Source organism: Syngnathus typhle, linkage group LG8, assembly GCF_033458585.1.
Source record: "Syngnathus typhle isolate RoL2023-S1 ecotype Sweden linkage group LG8, RoL_Styp_1.0, whole genome shotgun sequence".
Classification (NCBI taxonomy): Eukaryota; Metazoa; Chordata; class Actinopteri; order Syngnathiformes; family Syngnathidae; genus Syngnathus; species Syngnathus typhle.
In genome coordinates this window covers 13,560,783-13,569,813 of record NC_083745.1, presented here as the reverse complement: position 1 = coordinate 13,569,813, position 9,031 = coordinate 13,560,783, and the positions used below count along the sequence as shown (strand labels likewise).

At 40.8% G+C, this 9,031-nt stretch overlaps 1 long non-coding RNA gene and 1 pseudogene across 1 annotated transcript; both read left to right on the top strand.

Annotated features, from left to right (window-relative positions):
• The first annotated feature begins 238 nt into the window (after nucleotides 1-238).
• Nucleotides 239-3,138, top strand: LOC133158288 (DNA (cytosine-5)-methyltransferase 3C-like; annotated as a pseudogene).
• A 3,165-nt stretch (nucleotides 3,139-6,303) lies between these two features.
• LOC133158289 (uncharacterized) lies at nucleotides 6,304-8,643 on the top strand. The gene is made up of 3 exons (XR_009715185.1): nucleotides 6,304-6,938; nucleotides 7,925-8,071; nucleotides 8,419-8,643. It is a non-coding gene; the product is annotated as an uncharacterized LOC133158289 (long non-coding RNA).
• The last annotated feature ends 388 nt before the right edge of the window (nucleotides 8,644-9,031 follow it).

Below are 9,031 nucleotides of genomic sequence, written 5' to 3'. Positions count from 1 at the left end.
ATTTCTAGTTTGCATGTATTTACAAATATACTAAGAGCAAGTGGGGGTGTTAGTAGTATATGTGCTCTGTATATTGAGAGTTTTATTTTGAAGGATGCTACACAGGAAGTACTGCTTTTACTATTTCTGTTTGACAAATGTTCTTAATAAAATCCAGGTGTTAACAATGTGTTAATTGGGCACTGGCAAACCAAAGTGAGTAGTCGTTTTCTCTGTCTCCACAGTATGACTCATTTTATTTAAATAACTCTGCTAACACTGACTACCAGCCGCCTGTGAAAAGAAAACATGCTTTTAAGAGTTGAGCAAGCTCCTGCAACTACACTTACACAAAAGACACTTTAATTGAGAGGCTTCGAGACAAAGGCACAAAAATCGAAGATTGTTGCTTGGCTTGCGGGTCGCCTGATGTGGTTGTTGCAGCACCCATTCTTTGAAGGTGGTCATTGTTTCAAATGCAAGAAATACTTCACAGAAACACTCCATCGCTACGATGAAGATGGCTACCAGTCGTACTGCACCATGTGCTGTGGCGGGTCAGAGGTCATGTTTCTGTAAGGAGTGCGTGGAGATCCTAGTGGGAGAGGTAACCTTTTGTGATCTGAAAGATATTGATCCGTGGAGGTGCTACATTTGCCAGCCAACACAGTGCGAGGCAAAGCTCAAACTCAGGCCAGACTGGAGCGTCAAGGTCCAAGACTTCTCTGCCAACAACAGCGCCATGGAGTTTGAGCCTCATACAGATTACCCGGCCATCGCTGCAGATAGACAAGCCCTTGACGGTTCTGTTGCTCTGTGACGGTATTGCAACAGGATACCTCAGGCTCAAGGACCTTGGCATCAAGATGGAACGCTACATTGCGTAAGAGATTTGTGAGGATTCCATCGCGGTGGGTATGATCAAGCACGCTGGCAAGATTGAATACGTCAGCGACGTCTGCACCATCATAAGGAAACACTTCGCTGAATGGGGCCCTTTTGTTCTGCTGATTGGAGGAAGTCCTTGCAACGACCTCTTCATGGTCAATCCCCTACGGAAAGGCTTGTTTGATGGCACCGGAAGGCTCTTCCTTGAATTCTACCACATTTTGACGCTGCTGAAGTTGGAGGGTGACGACCGGCCTTTCTTCTGGCTCTTTGAAAATATGGTGTTCATGTCGAGCAGAGACAATACGGACATCTGCAGATTCCTGAAGTGCAATCCTGTTTGTGACAGTCAATCCTGTGTGACTGTCAGCCCCGCACATCGAGCTCGCTATAGCTCGCTAAGTGTCTCCCAGTCTTTTTTGGTGACGACTGGGCTGAGTTCTTCAGAGTCAATTATGTAAGTACTAGCTGTCATTGTGTCATCATGTCTTTGATTTACTTTTCATTAACTTTGGTCATTTGACTTTTATGTGTATATACCTGATCTAACATTTATATTCAACAATAGGACAATATTTGGAAAAAATACATATTGAAGTGTGACATGAAAGATACAGTTCATCTGCATAAAGCAGAGCCCCGTGCAGTGTTTTTGGAAGTTAATATTCATTTTCAAATATCTGTAAAAAACAAAACAAAAAAAAAAAAACACCAGGGCAACAACAGAGGGGTCACAAGTTGAAGTGGGGCCCAGAGGAATAGGCTGCTTTTTATTTTTTTTCAGTCTCCAGATCTTGTGGAGTCACAGGTACCAGTTGCCATCATGACTGTTGTCCCAGAAGGTGAACCACTCGATCTGTTGGGCCCTCACCCTGCAACTGTGACACACTGCATAATACTTGAAGGTACCGTGGCAATGGATACCGCTGGCGGTCTCTCTGATGCGTTTTGCCTCACATTCGGGCTTATGTATGCCCTTCATCTGGACTATCCCAAAAAGATGCGCAACACCTTTGAGTTTGTGGAGAGGGTGATGCTAAACTTGGGAGTTGGAAATCTGAGACCAAAAATTCAAACCTTGAAAAATGCACTTCAGGACAAAATGTTAGTGTTCTTGTTCAGATGTTTCAAACAGGCTTAGTTGTATCATGCAGGCATTGTGGTACCCTGTTCAAAAAAGAGGCCTGCTATAATTATACTGCACTTTAATTTAAACAGTTTTGCTAATTTCTGAATACTGATTGTTTTTTTGTTTTTTAATGCATTTTAACACCCCTTTTCTTATTAGGGGATATTTTTGATGGTTTTTTTTTTTTTTTGTTTAGTTTAGTTATGTTTATCTCGTTCTACTGTGTTGACTCAGAATTTTTCATATTTCATTTTTTTGCTGCTTTGTCAGTTAAGGTTGGGATAGTATTAAAGGATCTGCTTCCTTATAAATCTTCAGTTGTCTTTACTGTGTTTTTTCAAGCCAATCGTTTTCCTAGAATTTTATAAGAAGGTAGAACTTAGTGCAGTCACATCAACTTGGTAATCTCAGAAGTGAAAACTTGAATTATAAAAGAAATCAATAGTAGAAACATTCCTTTAAACACTACTGGTATGTTAGTTTACTGCACTGGAAATTGTAGAGTTGCTTACACTTAGTTATAAGTATAGAATAATAGAAATGTTCAATTAAATGTTACTGTTTTGGTGGTTCACAGTACTGCAAATTAGAGAGTTACCAACACTTTATTACAAGTATGCAGTACTAGACACATTCCATTAAACAGCACCGATATGATAGTTTACTGTACTGGAAATTAGAAAGTTACAAACACATGATTACAAGTAAATAGTACTACAAACTTTCTAGTAAACACTTTTCATAAGGAAGTTAAGAGCACTTGATAAGTATTCAGAAATGGAAACATTTAACTTAATGTTACAACAATAAGTTAACTCTAGAGATTCTTGAATTATCAACACTTAAAAAACATTTACTAAATTAGCTTGAGTGTTTCAAGGCAATCGGTTTCCTAGATCTGTTCAAGTAAAGCCCACTTATAATTTTTTTCAGTGTACTTCTGGGGAAACCTTGCAGGCAAGAATAGGTCGGTGGGCGCATCCTTGGATCAAAAAGTGAATCTTCAGGATTGTTTGGAAGTTGGCTTCCCCAAACACTACACGGATGTGAACTAAATGGGCCACTTGCAGCGCCAGAGGGTCCTGTGGCATTCCTGGAGCATCACCGTCATTCGCCACCTGATGGCGCCACTCAAGGAGTGATTCGAATGTGAATCACACCAGCCAAGTCCGTAAGGCCACAGATGCATGAATACTGTTTCTGGACTAAAAAACGCAGCCGAATAAGAGCCACACCAGACAAAATTAGGGGAAAGTATGGTTTTGTTTATATATTAGCAGCACGGGACAATAAGCTCAAGGTGTTTTAATGTTTAATTTCCATACATATGCACAAATCATACAAAATCATCAAGGTCATGGAAAATTCCTTGGTAAGCTGCACTGGACTAGAAAATGCAGGGTTCAAAGCTTGTGCAAAAAGTAGCGGCTTTTAGTACAGAAAATACAGTACTTCCATGCACGAGCGCAAGAGTTCTTGGCGGAAAACCAAATGCTTGCCACTGTATGTTGGTGTCCTCCCACAATTCAACAATGGGTTTTTATCTTTCAATATGTGCCTTGCAATTGGCTGCCCACTGGTCCAGTGAGCCTGCCCCTTGTAACCCTACAAAAGAAAAAAGATAAATGGATGTAGAAACTGGATTCGGTTGAAGTTGAAAAATTGTGCAAAATGTAAATAAAATCAAAATACAATGATTTGAAAATAATTTAACCTATATTCAGTTGGATACACTACAAAGATAACATATTTAATCCTGAAACTCAAACTTTATTTCATTTTTCAAGTAATAATTAACTTAGAATTTCATGGCTGCAACACATGCAGTAGAAGTTGGGAAAGGCCATGTTTACCACTTCGTTATACCACCTTTCCTTTTAATAACACTCAAACGTTTTGGAAGCGAGGAGACTAATTCTCTGAGCTTCTCATGTGGAATTATTTCCCATTCTTGCTTGATGAACCGCTTCAGTTGTTCAACAGTCCGGGGTCTTCCCTGTCGTATCTTACGCTTCATAATGCGCCACACATTTTCAATGGGAGACAGGTCTGGACTGCAAGCGGGTCAGGGGAGAACCTGGACTCTTTTACTTCAAAGCCACGCTGTTGTAACACGTGCAGATTGCGGCTTGGCATTATCTGGCTGAAATAAGCAGCGGCATTCATGAAGAAAGAAGTCGCATATGTTGCTCCAAAATCTGTATGTACTTTTCAGCATTTATGTTGCCTTCAAAGAAATGTAAGTCACCTATGCCATGGGAACTAATGCACCCCCACACCATCACAGATGTTGGCTTTTGAACTTTGCGTTGATAACAGTCCGGATGGTCCGCGTCCTCTTTGGTCCAGAGCACACAACGTCCAGTGTTTCCAAAAACAATTTGAAAAGTGGACTCATCAGACCACAAAACACTTATTCATTGTTCATCAGTCCATTTTACATTAGCTCGGGCTCAGAGAACCTGGCGGCCTTTCTGGATGTTGTTCATAACCGCCTTTTGCTTTCCATGGTAGAGTTTTAACCCGCACTTACTGATGTAGAGATGAACTGCATTTATTAACAGTGGTTTTCTTAAGTTTTCCTGAGCCCATTTGGTAATATCCTTTACGCACTCATGTCGGTTTTTAAGGCAGTGCCGTCTGAGGGATCGAAGGGCACGGTCATTCAGTCTTGGTTTCCGGCCGTGGCGCTTATGTGCTTTTCAAATCATTGTATTTTGGGTTTATTTACATTTTACACAATTTCCCGACTTCAACCGAATCCGGTTTGTACAAACGAGGAGCTGAGAACGGGCCTGATGTAACATTAACAGGTATTCAAATAACTATAACATAAATACTACGTTTATCAAACCATCTGTGTCACTCCAAATCATTGAATCCATCGATCAAATTCGTCGTCCTTTATGTAAACTACGCTGCGTGTGCGGCGTGCCGCTTACATCGGACTTGGCGTCAGTTGCAGTTCAAATTATTCCACAGGCCCATATAACAATATATAAACTATATATCAAACAATAATATATTTCACAAAACAAGAGCTCATCTTATGTAATTTAACATATAAGTCGCTCTTGAGTATAAGACTGGACACAGAGAGCTTTTTTAAAGTTTTAATAACATACCTTAACATTTCTTTCCAAACACTGCCTGTGACGCAGCAGTAATACCGCAGCAACACGGAAGTAACACAGCACTAATAGGGTTTGATTAAATATAACATACCGGTAAAAGTCACTGAGACGCGGCGGTAACACAGCAGCAACACGGTAGCACAGCACTAACAGGGCTGATTAAAAAAGCATACAAGCAAAAAAAAGAGCTTCGTCTTCATCTTCCTCCTGTGCATTGAAACCATCGAAGTCTTCCGATTGGAATAGCGTTAGTTATCCTTTGCCACACACTTTCTCAGTATCTCTTTCTTCGTCGGTTTTATGCATTTCTTCTAGCATTAAACTAGCGAGCGACACGTAGAGCTCCAGAGTAGACGCGACCACGAAATAAAGAAAAGGGTGACTCAACACAATGTCATCAACATCGACTGCCTTTAGCTTAAAAGCGGCATCATATGCATTTCTTTTGTCCCCCATAATGAGAGTTTGTGTATAAAAGCTTCCTTTCAGTAATGTCTGTCTTGATCTCGTTCTGTCTCTTCTTTGTGTGAATATACGGCACTATTTGCCTGGCGGATGGACATGCGATCAACACACCACTTTTCTCCCCAGTGACAGTGTCCATATATCCTCCGCCCAGCAAAGCGGTGCCGCACAACAGCAGTCCACAGCCATTTTACGAGTGTATAAAAGTGATCAAGTCATCACAAAAATCACGGAAAAACTCCTATATAAGCCGCACCGGACTATAAGCCGCAGGGTTCAAAATTTGAGAAAAAAGTCCCGGCTTATAGTCCGAAATTTACGGTACGTTATCCCACTACTATCTTTCATTCAGCTGGAAAGAATAAATCACTTTTTTTGCCCCCAAAAATCACCAACTTGGTTTGATTTATCATGTTTTGTGTTTTCACTATTTAAAATGTGAATTTGAACACATTTAAATCAAATCCATTTTATTCATTTTATTCTTGTAGGTAATTTTTTTTATGTTTATTATGTATTGAATCAGTAAAACATTTGATGTCTTGACGGTTTATTGTGGTGTCCGAAAAAAAACAAGCGAGTTGACTTCGTTTCCTACTTCCGGATTTTATTCACATTGCTGTTGTCATGCTGTCGGGTTTTGTAGATTGTTTTGTTTTGTCCTGCCCCTCGCGTTATCACTTCCTGTTTTATTTTGTACAGATCACGGGTCCTTCCTCTGCACGGCCGTCCACTTGACCTCCCTGCTTTGCCCGTGAGACTTTGCCTTTATTTTTCCCTCAGTTTGAGGCGCTTTTTGTTTGCTGTTCTCAGCCCTTTTTTCCCTCGTGTTGAGGAGCTTTTGTTTATGCCCTTTTTCCCTCATGTTGAGGCGCTTTTGTTTTTGCGCTTTTTCCCTCATCGTGAGGCGTCTTTTGTTCTTGGAGCTGTTGGCAACGAAGGAAATAAAAAGGAAATAAATAATCAAAGCCTGACAGCTGTGATTATTTACGGCAATGGGTCCCATTTTATTAGTCTTTGGTATGACCTGGCTGGGTTTTGAACTCATAACCTTCCAGTTTCAGGGTGGACACTACCACTAGGCCACAGAGCTGGAGCTTTTGTGTTGTGTTTAGTTTCTATAAACTTTTAGCTTTTTTTTTTTTTAAACTATTTTAGCAGATGCACTGATTGTTTGGCATTTTTAATTTTGTTGTACATGTGACAATAAAGATCTATTTATCCATCTGTGTAACTAATGAAGTTGTGACGCTATGCCCAAACTGCTTTTTTTTTACTCCACCACGCATTAAAGCGGGTGGAGAAGCCAAGCTGCCTTCGTTACAGCAAACCTGAAGACAGAGGTAAGTGGTTTCTCAGGTATCTCCCCTCCAACTTCAAATTTGTGATGTGCCTAGTTTGTTTATTTATTTTATGCAAATACAAGCAACATTCCAAGTTGCTTTGGCCGCTTTCGGTCATCCGTTTTGCAATTTGTCCGAGTGAAGGTAAAGTGCTTCGCCTTATCGCTAAATGCTGCAGTGGGACATGCGTTCGCCAGATTGACAAGAACTTTGCACATTTTTTGAAATTTTCTTCACAGGCTTGGAATGAAATGGAAATGTGTATACAAAAAAAAGATCCGAAAAATTCGTAATTTTTATTGTTTGGCACTTTCTCTTTCAGCATGAACAGAAAAGTAATCAAAATGTGGTGGACGCGGCGCGACATTCGACCTGTGAAATGGATGGGCATTATGAAAACGTAACTGTTGCCCTCTGTGATGGTAAGACCCCTTTTAAGAGGACTCTTTTCAGTCATCTGGCTAGCAGAGTCACAGAGGTCAACAGTTACGTTTTCGCCCATTTCATGGCGGAGGCAATAAATCCCAACGTGCTGCTATGTCAAAAGAGCAGCAGAATATACGTGGGGCGAAGGTGCAGTGCAGCGATGCCTTGAGGGCTGAGGCACTCCACCTCATTTTCCCCCCGTCGTTGCCAATGCCCCTCAGCGAGGTTATCAGAAACCCTCCTGAGGGGCTGGTAAACGTTCAGGGACAGGTTGAAAGTGTAAGTTTAATTTACACGCACGTGCATGTTAAATATCTATTTAGAACTACTAAAAATACAAAAAATTGTTTTCTTGCATTAAACATTGCAGGATAACGCAATGGTATGTCTTTGTTCCAAATTAGAAACAGCCAAGCAGAATAGTGTCTGTGCGCGGGGCTCGGTTGGTGCCAGTGAGCATCGTGTTCCTAAAACAACTAACCCAGTTAAACAAGTCGCTTTACTGTTATTGCACTTCACGCATGCATACTGAATTAATATTTGGTTTTAAACTATTGCAGAACGAAGCGGTCGTAAGAGTGGCCGTGTGGAGGGAGGCGACCTTGACCCCGATCAAGGTTGGGGCCTTCTACACGTTCTCGCTCCTTAGTGCCGTGACAAATGATTTCGGCCTGTCCCTCAATACGACCCAGTATTCAAAGATATCGGTGAGTAAAGAAAAGGCTGTAAAACGGAAAAGGAATATCATCAGTTTACTAGGTTGTTTTGAATGAACGCGTAGAATACTACAAATGCCGGCTTTCCATACAATCTCGTTCAAATTTTACAACTTTACAACAAAGGCTGTTGAATTGTGACCAGCATGTCTACAAACAACCCCCCTGGTGGGGACAAAACGGTACAGATAATGGAAGGATTTTATGAATTAGTAATTGCATGTGATGTGACTGTGATGAATTGACCTTTAACTTTATGGAATTATTTGTGACTTTTGAGTTATATAATTGTTCTCAGTTTTCACCTGAGTATACCTAATTGGGTTTTTATTCCCTAGGGCTACAATACAACTGTAAGCTTGGTGGCTATTGGGCTAATGATGGAGGAGGAGGAGGAGGTCAAGTTGGTGGATGGGGAGGGGGTCGAAACCACAATTGCCTTGAGTGTATGGACCAAGACTTTCGTTGAGCCACCAAAATTACCAGAAGATGGACTCCAATTGAAACTCATTTATTCGGAGGGTGAAGTGGTGGAAATTTGCAAATAAATTTTATTTTGCCAATGCTGTCCATTTGCCTACATTGTTTTCGGTCACAGTTAGGGGTTGGATGGGGTGCAGTTGGGCTTTTCATTGGGAAGAGTTTAAATTTTCTGATCATTCACCCCATTCAAACTTTCACACGTTCCAAAAATTCATGTCACGCTTGCTACCATTAAATGTCATAACATTTAGCGTTTTTTGTGTAATTGGCGAATTTGTCTCTTAAAATCCCCCATTCATTCTTAATGGCAATGTCAACCCGAGCCAGTTTCCTGTAGTGGGTTCGATTCCCACATTGGGTGTCATAAATGATTTTACTCTTTATTCTTCCCGCTTATCATTTTCAACGCTTATCATTTGTAGCTTTTGTCATTCACATTCAACATTCATTACATTAAGCAATTTCCAC